At 43.9% G+C, this 21,225-nt stretch overlaps 1 pseudogene; it reads left to right on the forward strand.

Moving 5' to 3' along the window:
* The first annotated feature begins 4,682 nt into the window (after positions 1 to 4,682).
* On the forward strand, positions 4,683 to 4,881 carry LOC136377745 (U4 spliceosomal RNA; annotated as a pseudogene).
* Positions 4,882 to 21,225: the final 16,344 nt, after the last annotated feature.

A 21,225-nucleotide genomic window follows, 5' to 3' on the forward strand; every position in this document is an offset into this window, starting at 1 on the left:
AGAGAGATTATGCAACAGCAAAGGGAAGAGTGGCTAAAGGATTACATATATGTGTCTTAGGGAGAGAGGGTAGCTCAACCCTCAGATATTGATTATTCTGCCCATGCTTGATTATTTAAATCCAGCAGCAAATGTATGCTGACACATTCTTGGAGGCACAAAAGTGACTTTCATTACAGCAAGCAAGAGAGTCTAAATTCAGTTCCCAAAGGTCACTCTTATTGTATTTGGTACTAATTGTCCCAAGCAATAAAAACCGAGGAAAGCTGAGGCAGTGGCTGCCACTAATTCCTGGTTAGGAACAAACCACAGGCCACTATTGCCATGCGTCCTGGAGCTGAGGGTGAAAGTCAATCTGCTGGCAGAGTTCTGATGCTGGAACTGTCTCCTATCTTTGGCAGTCTCAGCCTCTACAACTTTTGTGAAAAGGCATTGTAACATGGAAAACACAAATTAAATCTAAGTTACCAGTATGACACCTGTGTTCTCTACTCCCACCCCCCACTCTTCTTCTCAATGAAGCCTACCTACTCTTACCCAGATCTCAAACTTAAAATGTCCTATCCTCATAAAGGACTTCCCAGAGCACGCAGGCTGGATTAGGAACCCTTTAGAAGACCTCCTTTCACCTTAGCTTTGCATTGATAGCTCATAACAACCACCGCTTGTAATAATATGTATTTATTTAGAAAGCAATTGGGCCAGTATCCAATAGATAAGTTATTTTGTTCATTGTGAACCCTCCCAACCCTAGAGAAGACCTGGTATTAGTAGCTGTTATTGATTTAATTTGTTTGGACACTATCTTTCCATTCCAGGAAGGCAGAAGCCTTGCCTATTTCACTCATCATTGATTTTTCTAGCCCCTAACATAGTATCTGGTCATATACTCTCTGCTCAGAAATATTTTTTGTGCCTGACCTGTGGTGGCACAGTGGATAAAGAATTGATGTGGAGGGCCTGACCTGTGGTAGTGCAGTGGATAAAGCGTTGACCTGGAAATGCTGAGGACACTGGTTCAAACCCTGGGCTTGCCTGGTCAAGGCACATATGGGAGTTGATGCTTCCAGCTCCTCCACCCTATCTCTCTCTGCTCTCTCTCTCTCTCTCTCTCTCTCTCTCTCTCTCTCCTCTCTAAAATGAGTAAATAAAAAAAAAAAAGAATTGATGTGGAATGCTGAGGTCAGTGGTTCGAAGCCCTGGGCTTGCCTGGTCAAGGCACACACAAGAAGCAGCTGTGAGTTGATGCTTCCCACTCCTCCCCACTTTTCTCTTTTTTCTTCTCTCTCTAAAAATTAATAAATAAAATTTAATATGTATATGATTCTTGGATGAATGGAAATACAATAGCTAGTATTTATTGAGTGTTTACTCAAGGATTATGCTGAGTGCTTTATAGATATTGAATATTAAATAATATAAATATTTAATTTCATTGAGTACAAAATTCAATGATATAGGTTTAGTATTATGCTATTGTGGTTGAATAGGTTCAATAAATATTTTTTTAAATAATAACCCTATAATTCTCTAATCCACAGTGTATAAAGGGGCTAAGTTTTTTTCCTAGTGTAGAAAGAAGTGCCCTGGTAACCTGCCCCAAATAAATAAATGAATTTATTTCCCTGGGTTTCCACCAGAGAGTGACTGATGAGAGAGAATCTCAGTCTCATGGGCCTTTTTTTAAAAAAGATTTTATTTATTGATTTTACAGACAGAGGAACAGGGAAGATTTTAGAGAGGGATGAGAAGTAGTTGCCCCACTCTAACTGTTCATTGATTGCTTGTCATGTGTGCTTTGACCAGCAAGCCCAGGGTTTCGAACCAATGACCTCAGCATTCCAGGGTGGCGCTCTATCCACTGCATCACCACAAGCCAGGCTCATGATCTTAATTATGCTTAAATTGTTTAAATTATGTCTCAGCTTCTATTTACATTGAGTTTTGGAGGGCAAAAAATATCTTATTGGATGGATGGATGGATAGATGGATGGATGGATGGATGATAGATAGATAGATAGATAGTGCTGGTTGCATTGGGTTCATATGCAACCACAAAACATGTTGAGCATTTTCACTTCTATCAGAGGAAACTGGAAGCAGGAAAACAGTATGGGCCAAATCTTGCCCAAGATGCTAGTTAAACTGGCTCTGCCAGTGTCTCCTGCACCTGCCTAGGACACCAGTTGAGAGGCAAGTTTGTTCCCTCCTCTGGAAACCATGCCAGTCTCCCCCATTCAGCTCCATCTGATCTGGACAACCAGACATAGAGCAGTCAATAATCTCACTCCCCCAGGTAAAACTGCAGGTCTTTGGGTGGATGGAACATAGTCCAAGCAAGGATTAGACCAGTGAGAAACTGATTTGCCCCAGAGTGAAAATAGTTCCAAGCGAATTATTCAAAGCACACTATCCCACCACCAGGAACCCATCCTGGTGAGATTATGTTACTTATTTTTACTAGTTGAATTGATCCAAAGATGCTTAGTTGATTAGGAAACTTAAACAATTCTTGAGCCGGATTTGTACCTCTCCTTGGTTTCTCTGTGTGCTCTTCAGCACTGTCAACACTGCCCGTGGAGAAAGGAAGAAGAACTATAACTGATAAAGGAAGATAGGAAAAGCAAAGACGAAAGGAATTTTCATAAAGCTACATATATTCAATTTTAAAAGCCTGTTATTTAGTCTAAAATTATAATCTCTTGACTTTTAAATTTTTAAATTTATTTTAAACAATTTATTTATTTTTATTTTTTTTACAGAGACAGAGAGAGAGTCAGAGAGCGGGATAGACAGGGACAGACAGACAGGAACAGAGAGATGAGAAGCATCAATCATTAGTTTTTCGTTGTGCATTGCAACACCTTAGTTGTTCATTGATTGCCTTCTCATACATGCCTTGACCGCAGGCCTTCAGTAGACCGAGTAACCCCTTGCTCAAGCCAGCGACCTTGGGCTCAAGCTGGTGAGCTTTTGCTCAAACCAGATAAGCCCTCGCTCAAGCTGGCGACATCGGGGTCTTGAACCTGGGTCTTCCGCATCCCAGTACAATGCTCTATCCACTGTGCCACCGCCCGGTCAGACTTAAATTTATTTTAGAGAGAGAGAAAAGAAAAGAGAGAGAGAGAAACATTGATTTTGTTATTCCATTTATTTATGCATTCATTGGTTGACTCTCATATGTGCCCTGATGGGGGATCAAACTCGCAACCTTCACTTTTTGGGACGCTGCTCCAACCAACGAAGCTATCCACCAAGGGCATCAATGGCTTTTTTTCTTTTTAAGACTTTATTTATTCATTTTAGACAGGAGAGAGAGAGAGAGAGAAGGGAGGAGCAGGAAGCATCAACTCCCATATGTGCCTTGACCAGGCAAGCCCAGGGTTTTGAACCGGCGACCTCAGCATTTCCAGGTCTACGCTTTATCCACTGTGCCACCACAGGTCGGGCCTCAATGGCTTTTTAAAGACTTGGCTGGCCCCTAAAATTCAACAGTGTGGATTAGTGTGCAGTAGTGTCTTTGGAGGCTTTGAGTGAGGACTGAAAGAAGATTCTCCCGCTTTCACGTGTACATAGAGCTGCAGGTCTGCTGGGTGGGCTCCGAGCATTCTCTGTCAGCAACTGCTGGAGCTGTGAGGACTGATTTCGAGTTAAACATATACTATTCTCCATGATCCCAGCATCCTGTTCCTCGGCTCTCCCCACAAGTCCATTGTTCCTGTGTGGTGCCATATCACCTGTCGAGGAGGTACATATATGATAACCTAAGGTATGTTAAACCTTAGGAACTTACTACTCATAAAAGAATCTGTATTTTAAAACTAAGACCTGAAGAGAGTGGCAAATATACTTTGCTCCAAAAAATTAGGGGATATTTCAAAATGAATATGAAGCGATAAAATATCCCCAAATTTTTATGAGCAGTGTACTTACTTCAAAGACATATATTGCTGATAATAGAATTTTAGTGAATTTATATTGCTGGTGATAGAATGAGGGAGCACACTGTGACATAGAGCATAGCAAATCACACAGGTGGGTATTCATCCAGCCAGTCTATAAATTACCTCCTTGACACTGCTTCATTTACAGGTCACCTCATCTTATCATTTTAAACCTAAAAATGCCTTCTGCTTTATGGTTTTCAAAACCCTTTCAGCCTGACCAGGCGGTGGCGCAGTGGATAGAGCGTCGGACTGGGATGCGGAAGGACCCAGGTTCGAGACCCCAAGGTCGCCAGCTTGAGCGCGGGCTCATCTGGCTTGAGCAAAGAGCTCACCAGCTTGGACCCAAGGTCACTGGCTCCAGCAGGGGGTTACTCGGTCTGCTGAAGGCCCGCGGTCAAGGCACATGTGAGAAAGCAATCAATGAACAACTAAGAAGTCGCAATGCGCAACGAGAAACTGATGATTGATGCTTCTCATCTCTCTCCATTCCTGTCTGTCTGTCCCTGTCTATCTCTGCCTCTGTAAAAAAAAAAAAAAAACAAAAAAAAAAAAAACCTTTTCATAAGCACTGCTTAGTGTGACCCTCATAAACAGTCCTGAAAGGTAAGCAGAGCAGATAGCAATGTCTTCGTTTTTACAACTGAGGAAAGCCAGACTTGAGGAGTGTGGGTTGAAGGGCTGAATTCAGTCAACAAATCAAAAGTCATGGCAAGGATGTAAAGAAAAGGGAACTCCATAACTGTGCAGTGGCAGTATTGTAGCCAATGAGGTTTATCCAAGGTGTGATTATTGCTAATAGAAAAGGGAACCATCATGCACTGTTGGTGGGACTGTAAATTGGTGCAGTCACTAAGGAAAACAGTATGAAGGATCTCGAAAAATTTTAAATAGAACTACCATAAAGCCTAGCAATTTTTTTTCTGGGTATTTACCTAAAGAAAATCTAAACACTGATTTAAAAAGATATATGCACCTCTATGTTCACTGCAGCATTATTTACGATAGCCAAGATATGGAAGCAACCCGGGTATCCATCAATAGATGAATGGACAAATAAGATGTGGCATATAGATAGAATGGGATATTACTCATCAATAAAAAGAATGAAATCTTGCCATTTGCAACAACGTGGATGAACTTAGAGGGTATCATGTTAGTTGAAATTAAGTCAGACAGAGAAAGAAAAACAATATATCATTTCACTTGTATGTGGAATCTAAGAAAACACCAACAAACAAACAAAACAGAAACAGACTTAAAACAAACAACAACAACAACAAAACCAGCCTGACCTGTGGTGGCGCAGTGGATAAAGCATCAACCAGGAACACTGAGGTCGCTGGTTCGAAACCCTGGGCTTGCCTGGTCAAAGCACATACAGAAAGCAACTACTACAAGTTGATGCCTCCCACTTCTCCCCACCTTTTTCTCTTTCACTTTCTCTCTCTCTCTCTCTTCTCTCTCTAAAATCAATTTTTAAAAAACCAAAACAAACAGAAACAGACACATAGATACAGAGCACAAACTGATGGTTGTCAGAGGAGATGGGGGTAGAGGTGGAGGAGTAGGTGAGAAAGGTGAAGGGAAATAAGAGATACCAACTTCCAGATATCAAATAAGTCATGGGGATGTAATGTACAACCCGGGGAATATAATCAACAATATTGTAATAACTTTGTACAGTGACAGATGGTTACTAGATTTATCACGGCAATCACATTGTAAGGCACATAAAAACTGAATCACTACGCTATACACCTGAAACAAATATATATAATATTGTATGTCAACTATACACTAATTAAAAAAAAGAGGGCTGACTTCAGTTATGGCTGGGATGTGGAAAACGTATGGTCTGCACTTGCCTCTTGGAAGGCCAGGTAGGTCACTGCTCCTATACCTCTTGGCCTGGGACAAGGCTGCCTTGCTGTGGAAACCTGGTAGGAGGAGGTTCCACTTGGCACTAAGACAAGGAGGTGTTGGGGGAAGTTGTGCTCCTTAATAATAATCAAGCATTTATATACCAGTTAGTATACTGCTCACAAAAATTAGGGGATATTTTATAGCTTCATATTCATTTTGAAATATCTCCTAATTTTTGTGAGCAGTATATTTCCACAGTACCAACTAATAATGATTGTATAATTACAATCCTCTTAGCATGTGGGGTCACTGAGTTCTCCTGACGTTATTTTATACCCAGGAAAATAGGCTGGGTAGATTCATCGCCTTGTGGTTTGAGGATATCAGCAGCACAGCAGGATATCAAGGTCCTTAGCTTGAACGTAGTCAGCTAAATGGAGTGGCTCAGCCAAACCACAGGGCAGAAAGGGTCTGTGTACACGTGTGTGCCTGCAAGCACATATGAGATAAACTGTTGTTTTCAGTACCATTGGAACTATAATCTACTTGGTATTTTCTGGATTCAATACTTCCTGGGCCATATACACGGCCCAAGGCCATACTTGGGTCATGGAGAAAAGGACAAAACAAAAACAAAAAAGGAGGGGGGAGGGGAAGAAACTAAGAAAGAACTAAATCTGGGAAATGGAGAAAACAGGGAAGCTGTGAGGTTTTAATGGCGCCCTTGGATAGAGTCATAAAATCCAGTTCACGTGCTGGAGTCAAAATGTAGGCACTTAGCAATGCTGTCATCTTCCATCTTTCTCCTCTCTCCCTCCCCCCTTCCTCCCCTCTTCCTCCCTTCTTCCTCACCCACACTGAGAAAATCCCCTTAGTCCCCTCTTCTAGCTTTTCGGGTCATCTTTAATGTACAATGTAAATAAATATTGCCTCATTATTCCTCTTTTGGTGTAACCCAGATATATTGGCTCTCAGAGACCAAGACACTCTGTATTCCTGGAAATGTAAAGAGAGATGATAGAATTAGAAAGGGATGTTTGGTAATCTAAAAATGATCATATATCAGACTTTCAAATATTCCCTGGCAGTGTAAAGACAGAAGAGAGACTAGCCTGGCAATTTAATATATTTACTGGGTAAATAGTAAGCACTTGTAGTCTCTGTGACTTAATCAGAATAAAGTTCATTATGATAAAAGGCTGTGCCCTTTAGTCTTATTTGCATTAAGCAGGCTCCCAATTTTATTTATTATCACTCGCATCTTCTAAGGAGACTGTAAGCTATGAGGCTGGCCAAGGGGTAGGAGAAAGACAGTTGGTCAGGATATTCACCAGAGCAGATCAAGGGGATTAGATTAGAGCAGAGAGAGCAGGTACCCTCCTTATCAACCTCAATCTATGAAAGTAATTTTTTTTTTATCTCTCTGGGTTTTGAAACACATTATCAGGTCATCTAAACCTTTTATGAAAATTTCAGACTTGTATGGGCATGAGCTAGTGAAGATTTATTATATTTGACACCATAACTAAAAATTGTAAGGCACTCTTTTAAGCACAGCTTGTTTGAATTTCCTGAGGCTGTTAGATCACTATCTTTTACCAGATGTTAATTTGGTTTCACTGATGGGAACCCAGGATAAGGTTAAACCTGTTTCTGGAAATATAAGTTATGCCTCAAAATGTTTAAGTCCTCAGTATATTACTATTATATATGAAGAAATCTGGGGTTTTATTATCAGAATTCTCCCCCACCCCACCCCCCTTTCTGTCCTCAATTTATTTCTGTTACTTTTAGAAAAGGCAAATGGCCCCTTGTTTTAAATTAAACTAGGCATGGAGAAAAGCATCAGATTCAGTGAGGGCACAAATAAAAGTACCAACCAAGCCAGGTCCTTTGGGATTCTTTGGTATTTACTCAGTCCACAAGAAATCTGGGTATCTCTGGGTGGGAGATAAATGGTGTCATTCAACAGAATTAAGACCAGACGGTGAAGTGTAGCCATATCCTGCTGCGGAGAGCGCTGAATTCTGGTAGGACTCGGGGCGAAAGTTCCCCACTGTGCCTGTGAGCGTGAACAGGTGCAATTGTGAAGGCAATATGGTCTTGGGGATGAGGCCGAGAGGGTACTAGGATTCCTGAGGTGTGATGCATTTCTGAGGTCTGGGGTGTAACACCACATATTGGGCCAGGACGGTGGCTGGGCCTGGGGGCCATGACTCTCACAATGGACTTAGCCACAATGGAACGGTCATCTGCTGGACTGTAACCAGTAGGCACGAGCTGCACGTTGAACACGTTTTCTCCAGGATTTCATCCTTGGCGACGGAACCAGACCTCAGGCTCCAAGATCTGTTTGAGAAATAAACAAGCGGGAGACAAACAACCAAAACAGCAACACAGTGCAGCGGGCACGGGAGACGAAGCACCGCCTTGGAAGCCTTGGGCCAATGAGAAGCCTGTTGCTGGGGCCGGTGTTTGGCCGCCTGACGTTGCCATGGAGACAGAGAAATGTTACACACTAAACACAGGGCGACGTTGAGGTCTGTGCATTGTGTCCCTGGAGACGACAGAGCAAACGTCATCCTCCCCTCTCCCCGCCCCGGTCTCCCCGCCCTCACGCCAGAGGCGGAGGGAGCGACGCAGGCGTAGCCGTCACGTGCTGCCTGGTGGGCGGGGCCTGTCGCTATGGCTGCATCTGTGGCTGTTATTGTTTGGAGCTGGAATTAGAAAGCGCTGAGGGTGCAGTGCAGCCAAAACCGATTTTGGAACAGCGTCTCCCGCCCCCGGTCCAGAGAGGGTTCCCCAGCCCCTGGAAAGCCAGGACACCCCCTCGGCTGTCCCAACACGCCTCAGCTGAGGTCCTGAGCCAAGATCACTGTGCTGCCTGTGACTCCCGACTGAGCGCCAAAACCAGACCACTCCTTCCACCCTTAGTTGGCCACAATTGTCAGGGTGACCTCCAGAACCGCCTTGTCCTCCAGACAGCAGCTCACAAAACAACCACTGACCAAACTGCCTTGCCCACAATACAGGAACAAAACCCAGAGTGAAGACTTTCCCACTCTAGGAGTAAATTCTAGAATCAAGAGGAATTGGAAAGAAGTTTATATTTGTCTTTTATGTTTTAAAAGAGGCAAGACATTAGACATTCATGCCTTAGACCTTTGTTGAAGACTTAACCCCATTCAAGAACAGTTCCCATTCAAGAACAGTTCCTCTCAAAAGGAGAGAAAATTTAGAAGTCCCTGAGGACTTCATACTGAAAAATGGGTAGGCCTAAAAACCCACTAGCAGGAAGTGAAGCTTTGATTTCTACATGACTTAATTTCATCTTGACTATACAAGCTAGGGGAATGTGAGAAATCTCTCAATCTGTCAGCCTCATCTTCTTCACACAACTCTGGAAACAATTATAGGAAAGTTGCAGCAACAAATTGTAAACAAACCCAGATACTCAAAGAGTGAAGGAAGGGTTGATTGAGATGAGTATATGAAAGCAACCACCCTAAACAGAATGTAACATTTGAACAATAAGGCACAGCTAAGAGGCCCAGGACATTGAACTTTCTCCAAATATAATCTAACAGCTTCACTGAATTTAAACCAAATTTTAAAATTATTTTTGAAGGAAAACAGGGGGAATTATTTGCTGTCCAGGTGAGTTTGTAGCATCTTTCTGAAGACAGAAGCATAAAGAAGGATTTCATTAAAATGAATGGAATCTAGAGTTGGTAGGGATTACTCCATCCCTCCGCCAACACATACCCAACCCCATTTTCCATCTCTGGCAAATCACCACCTGAGGGTCCCAATCCTGTTACTCCACGCTAGCCCTCCCTGGACTCCCATTGAGGTATTTTATCATCTTCCCCCAGAGCATATCCGTTCCCTTTCAACATTGCCTTGCTCCATCCTCTGACCTACCTATTACTCACTTCCCTGACACCCTTTTCTAAACAGTTCTCCCATCACTCCCTTCCCACTCTGTTGCCACTCCCCAGGTTTCTACCCAGTTGACCAGCTCTCCCCCAAACCCTTGCCCTATCCACCCATCTCCACCATAATGTGTTTCCTGTCTGGCTCTTACTTAATAGAAGCCAAAGACTTTTGTAAATGTAGGGCCAAACACAGGAAAAAGGGCACAGTGAGCCCCAGATGACAAAGGGTCATCATCTGAATTTAAACAAAAAAAAACTTTTCCCCAGGTAATAGTTGAGATTCGTGCCACATACCCAAGCAGAATGCAGATTCTGCTTATTACAGGACCAAGGCAAGGCAACAATTTACTAATTCTTATATTTTCAGGGAAGTAATGATGTCCCTGTTCTACTTTTTTCTGTCAACTAATGATCAAGTTAGACCCTTATAGGAGTGTCAGTTTCCCTTCCCCCCTACCCTCAATACTTCACCTAGCCAGTGATTTTCAACCTTTTTACACTTGGAGACTCATGAAAATAGAATTATTTCGAAGACTGCTATGGCAGAAAATACCCTGAGCATAAGCGAATTTGACTAAGATCATTGGGTCTCTAATCTTCATAGAACATCAGAGTGGTTAATTCCTTCACAGACCAGCAGGAAATTTCTGGCCAACTGATTCACAGACTGGCAGTTTAAAAACACTGGTAAAGCGACCCTGGCTGGTTGGCTCAGTGGTAGAGCATTGGGCTGGCGTGTGGATGTCCTGGGTTTGATTTCTGGTCAGGGTACACAGAAGCAACCATCTGCTTCTCCACTCCTCCCCTCATCTCTCTCTCTCTCTCTCTCTCTCTCTTCTACAGCCATGGCTTGATTGGTTTGAGGGAGTTGGTTCCTGGTGCTGAGGATGGCTCCTGTGGCCTCCAGGTACAGGTGCTAAAAATAGCTCATTTGCAGAGCAACAGTGCAACACCCCAGATGGGCAGAGTATCGCCCATAGGGGGCTTGCCGGGTGCATCCCGGTGGGGTGCATGCAGGAGTCTGTCTCTGCCTCCCCTCCTCTGACTTAATAAAAAAACAAAAAGAAAAATACTGGTAAAGCATGAAGCAGATAGAAAGGAGAAACCTCAAGTTCAGCTTCAGGGGAAGGCCTGACTTGAGGGTAAGTTAGATTAAATCAGTTTTGGCACGGGAACTAAGTGGTTTGTGTTTTGTTTCAGATGGGAAAGTATGGCATTGATTTGATTTACCCCCAGGCACATAAATAACCTATTTTACCATCTAGGAAAAAATGTAGAGTAGCAGCCCTTCTTATCTTCCCTACTTTAAACTCAGACATGAGTTAGAATGAGACAGCTTTGTTTACTGTAAGATTTTAGGTCTCTCTTCTAATTCTTCAGGCCAGTCAAGGACCCCTGAGAACTAAGTCTTCTTATGTGCATTCTGACAACTGAAAAAACTGAGGAGTTAAGCAACTTGTCCAAGGATGTAGTTGGAAAACCCAGACATCCATTTCCAGAGCTTTTGCTCTTCCTGCATCCCTACAATGACATGGAATGCAGAAAAAAACCTCTGCTTGGATCACTTCACAAGTTTACCTTTCCATGGTGAGACTCTAGCCCCTTTTTCTAAATTCATTAAAAAGAAAAGCCAGAGGGGAGAAATTGAAGATCTTTTGTGAAATCTGCTAGAACATCATGGAAAGGAGCTGATATGACGAAGTAAAAACATGGATCTATCTCTGCCTCTTGGGACCATCCTAAGTTTACTTACTGGCCCAAGATCCAAGAGGCAAAGAGAGACATGCCTCAGAGCACACACAACAGAAAGGTTTGGGTGAGTTCTGGGAGACTCCGACCTGCCCCAGGCTAGGGAGGCACTACCTGAGTTCGCAGGCTACCTGGAGAGCTCTGCCCAGATTTATCTGAAACTGTCACTTTGGACTGACCCCGCCTTCCCCCCTTCTCCTCCCCCATGCCTGACCCTGCAGAGAAGCACGTCCAGCACGAATTCCTCCAAGCCTCAGATGCCTTTAGAATTTTAATGTGTCTAAAGAGTTCTCTACTTGACAGGCAGCATTAGTCAAGTTGAGTGGGTGAGGAGGACATTTCCTGGTGATCCAGGGCGTGGGGGAAGGGGAGACCCTCCTCCGTCCTTGCCTTGGCAGGCAGCTTCTGGAGACATCCCAAAGCAAGCAGCTTCTGGAGAGATCCGTGTGGGTGGTAGTGAGTACAGACAAGGGAGGGTTTCTTGCTGGGCAGGAATGCCCACGGGCCACACCTTCTTCAGCCCTCCAAGCACCCCATCGTGTCTGGACCCGTGAAGGGGGTGGCAGTGCCAGGGAGTGGGCTCTCCTGTGTCTGGCTCCAACAACCGGTTTATTGTGATGATTCTATTTGTGTTCCCTGTGTTCTGTTTGACTTGGCAGCCGGGAAGGGAAAGGGCAGCAGGTTCACTCCGGTTTGTACTGGGTGGTTCCCGCAGCCACACCCAGGCATTAAAGCCAGCGGCTTGCACCAAGATGCCTTTAGCTGGGGCCCCTCTGAGTGCAAAAGCAAGGTGTGGGAAGTATTTCCTTTCTGTGGGCTAGCCAGGTGTGGCTGGCATTTCACCTATTCCTGTATTACTAACATAACCCAGATTCAGGTCAAAGGGTGGCTTGGATCCCATCACCCTGGGATCTGGAACCAGGAGATGCTTGAAAAGAACCGTTGGGGCTGGATTACCTTGAGTCCCTCCTCCCCAATGGGTACCTTACCTCCTGCGACTAACACAAAAATCCAAGGTGACAATTGTGTTTTACTTTGAGGGACTCACATTTCCAAAATTGAAATCTAGACTTTCTTAAAGCATTCAAAGTAGGGATTCTTTTCATACAAGGTAGTAACATTCAAAGAAAACAGACTTCAGGGTCAAATCAGCTTAGTTGAGAGCTCTGGGTTTGCCCCATTATTTATCTGATCCTCTATCTAAAACTAAAATCTCTGGCATGTGGGAAATACCAGCTAACACTTACGGTACTACATTCCTGGCATTGTTCTAAGCATTTTAACGAAAACTCGTTTTAACTTCAAAACAACCTAAAGTGGTGAGTAGGTGAGTGCTATTATTATCATTCCCTTTTACAAATGAGAAACAGAGTCACAGAGAGGTTAAGGAAATTACCAGAGGTCACCCAGCTAAGTAACAGTGGATTCCACTGCAGGTAATCTGGCTCTGGAACCCATGTTCTTAACCACTACGAGGAGGTGTCATTCCTAGACAACTAACACTGACCCGGGAGCTAGAGATGCCATGGAGGGCAGACACAGATAGAGCCCCCAGTCCCCACCCTGCCATCCCCACACTTTACTTCCAAGGTTCCCAAGCCAACTTGAAAAGGACCTTTCTACCAAGCTTAGAACTGCCCTTGCCCTGGACCCTGGAATAGCCATTCCTTTTTTCTTTTTTAAAATTTTTATTTATTGATTTTGAGAGAGTGTGTATGGCCAGTAGCCATGGCCACCATCACAGCCGTCTGGCCCATGCAGGTTCGTATTAGATTTGGACAGTAAAGAAACGATGAAGCCAAGAACTGGTGGGCCATTAGCTTTAATCCTAGCTTGCACCCGGCGGGCAAGTAAAAACACACAATCTGGGCTCCAAAACCCACTCATTCGGTACTCACAAAGCTACTGACTTATCGGAGTTTCCTAGAATCAAAGGTTTCTAGCTCACTAGCCTTATTCTCCTATTACCCATCTCCTTCTCTCTGCACAAACTGCACAAACTGGCTTCTCCTTCAGCATTCTGCCATCTTGGCTGCTTCTCTTCTCCTTCACGTGGCCTTTATCTGCTCTCCTCTCTAATGCTAATCTCAGGAACCAAGAGAGCAAGCTCATGGTCTGCTCCATTTTATAGTGTAGAAATCAAAACCTTTAATCCAATATACAAATAGGGAAGTCTCTAACAGAAAGTCACTTATCTGAGGCATAATGGGATTCCTTATGAGAGTGCACCACCCTACATCATGTAACAGTCAAGGGTGTGGACAAAAGCTTAGTTTTAAAACTAAGCCTTCTTTAGGACCTGACCAGGTGGTGGCGCAGTGGATAGAGCATTGGACTGGGATGCGGAGGATCCAGGTTTGAGACCCCAAAGTCACCAGCTTGAGTGCGGGCTCATCTGGTTTGAGCAAAGCTCACCAGCTTGGACCCAAGGTCGCTGGCTTGAGCAAGGGGTTACTCAGTCTGCTGTAGCCCCACGGTCAAGGCACATATGAGAAAGCAATCAATGAAGAACTAAGGTGTTGGTTGCAACAAAAAACTGATAATTGATGCTTCTTATTTCTCTCTGTTCCTGTCTGTCTATCCCTATCTATCCCTCTCTCTGACTCTCTATGTAAATAAATAAATAAATAAATAACAATAACTTTGCCAGCTTATAGCCTGTCTCCCACACACAATGCAAACTATAAGTGAGCAAACATATACAGCTAGTGCTCAACTTACAACCATGATTGGTTCTGACAGACCGGTCATAACATGATTTGGTCGTTAGTTGAATAGGCTATATGTATAGTACTGTGAAATGTTATAAAAATCTTTAAAACATTTTATCATAATTTTCTTTGTTCATTTTATGCAATTTGTATCATCTCTACACCATTTTGATTCTTATTTTTATATTTGTCAGGTTTAAGTAAAACACTGCATTACCAGTACAACTGGTTTAATATTTGCAAAACATACAAAATTACAAAATACAGGTGCATACAAAAATATAAAATACAGGTGTAAAAAATACCATAGGAAACATTTTCCCAATTGCAAAACATATCAAAATATATAAACATGTACGAAACATTTTATTGGTCACTGGTGCTTGGCTGCGGATTGTTGATGTCGTCATCTGAGGCAGCAGTTGGGGTTACTGGAGTTGGTTTTTTCATAAATGTGTGTGATCGCATTCACTTTCTTTCCTCCTTCATACTTGTTTATTGATTGCTTTCTCATATGTGCCTTGACCAGGGGGTTACAGCAGAGCAAGTAGCCCCTTGGTCAAGCCAGTGACCTTGGGCTCAAACCAGCGACCATGGGGTCATGTCTATGATCCCATGCTCAAGCCAGCGCCCCTGCACTCAAGCTGGTGGACCCATGCTCAAGTTGGATGAGCCCGCACTCATTTTCGTGTTGAGATCAATGGCCTTTCTTTCTTTCTTGGCAGGCTGAGGCGTAGACAAAGACAATTTCCTCTTGGTGGACATCTTGGGAAGGTTTTGATGAAAAATATCCAAGAAACAAAACATAAATTGCTGTACCAAGTCAGGGATAACAGTTGAAATGGTGCACGTGGAGATGGTAGTGCTGCCGGAAGCTGGTCCGCACTGTCGTACACCCAGCTGGGCAACACTTGCGCTGCCAGACGCGGAGCAGTCATGGCTAGCGATTGTGGTTGTAAAGTCCAATGGCAGTAAGTTGCATAGGTCGTAAGTCGATCAATATCTGTATATCATATTTATAAACTTATTTGACCAACAGAGAGCAAGAAAAAGACATGTAGATTTTATATTATACCCATTCATGCTATCATTGGTTGTCTCTTTTTTTTTAAAGACTTTATTTATTCATTTTAGAGAGGAGAGAAGGAGGAGAGAGAGAGAGAGAGAGAGAGAGAGAGAGAAGAGGGGAGGAGCAGGAAGCATCAACTCCCATATGTGCCTTGACCAGGTAATCCCAGGGTTTTGAACCAGCGACCTCAGCATTCCAGGTCAACACTTTATCCACTGCGCGACCACAGGTCAGGCTGGTTGACTCTTGTACATGCCCTGACCAGGGGTTGAACCCACAACCTCAGCATGTTGCACTGATGCTCTAACTAACTGAGCCTCCCAGCTAGGGCTAGGATATCTTTTTTTTTTTGAGGGGGGGGAGGGGGGTAGCCTTTTATTTTTTTATTTAATTGTTTTTTAGATTTTATTTATTCATTTTTAGAGAGAGAAGAGAGAGAGAGAGAGAAGAGGGGAGAAGCAGGAAACATCAACTCTCATATGTGCCTTAACCAGGCAAGCCCAGGGTCTCAAACCGGTGACCTCAGCGTTCCAGGTTGATGCTTTACCCCCTGCACCACCACAGGTCAGGAAAATAGCCTTTTTTTTCCCCCCCTCTTGCCCTTATTAGGGCCAGAACATCTTTTTAGTTCTTTTTTTTTTCCTCACTAAACCAGGATCCAGTCAAGGTTCATACATTATATATGGTTAGAATTCCCACTTTCTTCTCATTAATAACTGACTTTTTTTTTTTTTTCAGGGACAGAGAGACAGTCAGAGAGAGGGATAGACAGGGACAGACAGGCAAGAATGGAGAGAGATGAGAAGCATCAATCATCAGTTTTTCATTGTGACACCTTAGTTGTTCATTGATTGCTTTCTCATATGTGCCTTGACCATGGGCCTTCAGCAGACCGAGTAACCCCTTGCTTGAGCCAGTGACCTTGGGTCCAAGCTGATGAGCTTTTGCTCAAACCAGATGAGCCCGCGCTCAAGCTGGCGACCTCGGGGACTTGAACCTGGGTCCTCCGCATCCCAGTCCGACACTCTATTCACTGCACCACCGCCTGGTCAGGCTAGCCTTTTTTTTTTTAATGCAGGCATTTCCTAGGTGAAGGTGATATCATGGTCATCCAGCCAGGTCCCAATAAAAGGACCTTAGCTTTCATGGGATACTCACCTGCCCCAGGGGCAGGAACAAGAACTTACACAGCCACACTTGGGGCCTGTCATGAAAGAGCATTCTACTGGGCAGGCCAGCGGGTGCCTCTCTGCGTTCCTTTGTATACTGGGGGGTGGCAGAATCAGGCTAGGGTTCAGGGAGTAAGCAAGCATGTCCAGCAGGCAAGGCCACAGAGCCCTTCCCTGAAGAAAGCAGCCCTGACCTAGACAGCCAGGTGATGAAACCATTTCCTCTTGAAGAGAGGCCTGCAGGGCCTGGCAAGGCCCTGGCTTTGTTCATCTGGCCACTCCCTACCGGATATGATAATGTACACTGTGGGTTTGAGACAGTTAGAATTACTTTTTAAATGGATGCAAGGTGTAGATTTATGGAGTGCTTAGCATGCTTTATGTGGCTGATATGGGTTCATGTATTTAATCCTTAAAGCAACACTATGAAATAAGTTCTATGATTATTCTTATTTGACAAATTTTAAAAAATGGAGGCATAGAGAAGTTAACTTCCCCCAGTCTGCATAGGCAGTAAGTGAAATTCAAACCCAGGACTGACTAACTTCTGAGACTATGCTCTTAACTGTCTAAAGCCACGTGGGAGCCCTTCCCTCAGAGTCAGTGGAGACACAAGACCAGGGAGGAGTCCTGAGACATTGCCATATTGGACTGGAGAGGGTGCGGTTCAAGGCCTCAAAGTCCACTTTTCTGTGGATCCTAAGGACCACTAGGTTCGTGTTTCCAAAAGTATCATTTGATTCTCAGGCTCTCACTGGCTACTTTTAGAGATCCAGTAGCCAGAGATGGTTCAGGAATTCCCTTAGGCTAACTAGATCCCATACTAAAGCCTAATGCTGGGCTCTTTGTCTGGCCATGCCCTGTCCCTCTGTGTTTGGGTCCTCTTCTGAGGCTGGGATGGCATCATGCAAGGCCAACCCAAAACCCCCAAGGCACCTTCTAGTCCTAGCCCTTTTGTAGCACCTCCTCACCCTCTACCTCTTCTCAACAAAACACACACCCTGTGGCGGTATTTAAGACCACCAGCCCCGGAACCAGACTCCCTAGGTCAGGGGTCAGGAAACTTTTTGGCTGAGAAAGCCATGAACGCCACATAATTTAAAATGTTATTCCATGAGAGCCATACTACGACCCATGTACATTACGCATTATCTAATAAAAATTTGGTGTTATCCTGGAGGACAGCTGTGATTGGCTCCAGCCTCCCACAACCATGAACATGAGCAGTAAGAAATGAATGAATTATAATACATGAGAATGTTTTATATTTTTAACATTATTATTATTTTTTTATTAAAGAGCCACATCTGACTTGCGAGCCATAGGTTCCCGACCCCTGCCCTAGGTATTAATCCTTGCTCTGCCAACTCATTTGCGAAGTATTTAGCTCTCAAATTATTGACTCTTTCTGTGCCTCAGTTTTCTTATCTGTAAAATGGGACTAACAATAGTACCTTCTTCATAGTGTTGCTGGGAGGACAGTGAGATAATGTGTGAGTGTGTAGCAGATGTTCAATGTTAGGCATTATGATTGTGGTGGTAGATTATTATTTCTTTGCATCCTTCTTTCTCTGGATATGAAATAGGTTTGTTGAAACCTGGCTCTAAGCTGTCATTTTCTGGGCCATTGTTCACACTGCTCCTTCCCTGTTCTGCTGCTGTCAATTCTTATGTCGTCCTTTCTGAAGTGATCCAAGGAAGGGGGTCCTTAGAATGGGGAAGAGTTCCTGTTAGATTAGGTCAGGGGTCTTTGGGAAATTCCGTACAGCCAATTTTCCTAAAAAATGTAATAGGTCAACTTGGGAAGGCAGCTGAAGCTATCAATTCATAGCAGCTGCTGAGAAATTGTTGTCAACACCTCAGTAGAGAGCCTCTCTATTGGACACAGAGCAGGTCGAAAGTCATGAAACCTGAAATAATTATTGAGCAACAGCAATACAGGGGATTACTGATGGCAAAATAAACAACCCATAAAAAAAAATCTACCCTTCTCCCTCCCTCCCCCTTCCCCCAGAACCCTTGGCTGTGATTCCCTGAAGACTCTCACCTCCTTTTCTTAGGTTATCATCTCAGGCTGACCACAAGCCATGTGTTAGTAGATTTTACCTTCTCACACAAGGGCCATACGAGCCCACATACCTACTAAATATAAGCTGCTGATGAGATGGGCCTGGGATAGAAAGTGAGCAACTAGATGGGGAGTTAGTGCTGCAGAGGAGAGTCAAGGTGAAGAGGTGCCTTATCTCAAATCTGAACAAAGGAGTGTATTTCCTGTGAAGTCTGATGAGGAAAAAAAAAATGCGGTTTGACTCCATCACACAAAGTAAGTTACCATGGGTCTTGCCCTGCTGTAGAACTTGAAAAGACCTGAGCTGCACATTTGCGGTTTGGTTGTGTTATCCAGTTCTGGGGCTGAAACATGCTGCTTTTAGTTCATGGCCGTAGAGTTTCCAGTCCTCCTTTACGCTCTTACGTGATGGTTTCAGGTTGGCCATACATCTGTCTCCACGATTCAGATGGAACAGCTGCCAGGTACCCCCACTGAGACCACATTAATAACAATAGTAGCTGCACCCGAAGGGTTGCCAAGTGCCAGGCACTGCTTTATCTGCCTCATTTCATTTATGATGCCCGCTCCACAGGTTAGGAGACTGAGGCTTAGTACAAGGAAAACGATGGATTCAGGCTCACGCAAGCAGAAAGGTGTGAAGTGCGAATTCACACCCTGGGCCCTGCCATGGGTATGAGTGCTTATCCACCAAATTACACACGATCATCACATGCTTCCCTCCTTCCACACCTTTGCCTGTGCTGCGCTCTGCCCTTTCTCCTTCACATCGACGGAGAATCCCATCTCCACTCTGTCCACCCCGCCAAGACCTTCCCCTCTGTCCTGGTGCCCCAGCCATTCTAGCGCAAAGTAATCTCTCACCCTTCTGAACCTTTTCATCCGGACTATTTATTTTTAGCACTTTATTATGCATCATCCTGTATTTTTATTCAAATGTTTTATTGCATAAACTGCAAACTTCCAAAAGTCAGGATCCACTTATTCCCCAGCACTCAGCCTACCGTGAACAAACCATCTGCTCAGCCAGTATCCAAACAAATGAAAGAAAACTCAGAATAAAGTGTTTCAAATGTGGCCTCTACAGAGGGTCTATTTTCGACAAGTGAGAGCCATTTTGAGCTCAGCTACTTTGAAAGGTAAATCTTTTTGTAGTCCCTCGTCCAATAATAAGTGTATGAGGAATGAAAGGAAGAACAAAATTCCTTCTGCATCACCTATGAGTAACTTGGGCAAATTTTCTGAACTCCTCCAAGTCTCAGTTTCCTTATCTATAAAATGGAGCTAATTCTCAGAGAGTCTACGTGAGAATAGGACCGTGTGAGGCTTGTCCTCTCGTGGTCCTTGGCACATGATGGCTACTACCATAATTATCATTATCACCATTACTACTTCCTAAACCTTTCATGGGAAATAGTTTCAGCTACTCAAAATTAGAGGAGTTGGGTCACTAGTACAATGAGTGAGAGGTGGAAAATTGCTACACGAGATGATCAAAACAATCCTAAGCAGCCACATGGCCCACAGTCTTCTGCATAGTGTTATTTACCAGTGGGGTTGCGTTTTGTTTCTGCTTGTGGCCAAGTCTGTGGGCAAGTCGGAACCCCCATGGGGTCTTCCTATGGAACTCAGTATACCGTTGCTGCGGGGGCCTGCTTTTCCTTTCTTTATTAAGAAAAGGAAACAGGAAATCGAATGTAAAACCCTCCAACGGTTAGTGTCACACCGAAGTTGTGAATTTAACCACACCCCCGCCAGGAAATGAAAGTACAGTTCTCACAGTGATGTTCCCTCTCCTTTCATGACCCACACAGTGTTTTTCAGATTTTAGTTAGATAGTGTAGATGAAAGGGCTGAACTTTGGGCAGTGGGCTGTCTTTGGGTATTTGTTGATTTGGGTATAGATTAACACAGATTTGATATTGAGCAAATGGAGAAGAGACTTTCATTTGCTGTATGACAGTATGGCTCTATCAGATGTCACAAACTGGGGTGTCCACAGGCAGATTTTGACCCACTGATAGTTTTTTTTTTTGTTCCAGCCCACATAGTGTATTTTAAAATTTGCTTCATTGCCAATGCTTAAAAACGAAGAAATTTCGCACATATGCACACACATATCCAATATAGATGTATGCCCTCCTTTGGCAGGGGATAGTGATAGTGTGTGACAACTCCTCTTTGGGTGAACACATGTCTTTGGTTTGATGTAGTCACAAAGCTGTGACTGCCTTTTAAATTCACGGAACAGAAGCCTGGTATCTCAAATGCAGGCAGGTTATCACAAGCTCCTTGAGGGCAAGGATTGTGCCTTAGCCCCAGTTTCCTTTCCAGAGCCTCGTACAGTGTGCCTGGCACGCTGGCACAGAGTAAGTGCTCGAGAAACGTTGATTGAGTGGGTAGATGGAGGGATCACTCGTTGAGTCCTTTGGGGCAGGGCATCTAGAAATGAAACTCACTCTAAGTCCTCTGTCCTCTGTGGGGTTGCTGCTCAGTCCTACAGGTGACGTGACTTACCTGAATCTGTATTTTTTAATAATGGTGTCATGCTGGCATTCATACAAGATTTCCACATAGTTTCTCTAATTCTTTTTTTATTATTATTATTTTAGAGGTGGGGGGGAGAGAGAGAGAAAAAGGAGGAGCAGGAAGCATCAACTCCCATATGTGCCTTGACCAGGCAAGCCTGGGGTTTTGAACCGGCAACCTCA

Source organism: Saccopteryx leptura, chromosome 6 (genome assembly GCF_036850995.1).
Source record: "Saccopteryx leptura isolate mSacLep1 chromosome 6, mSacLep1_pri_phased_curated, whole genome shotgun sequence".
NCBI lineage: Eukaryota > Metazoa > Chordata > Mammalia > Chiroptera > Emballonuridae > Saccopteryx > Saccopteryx leptura.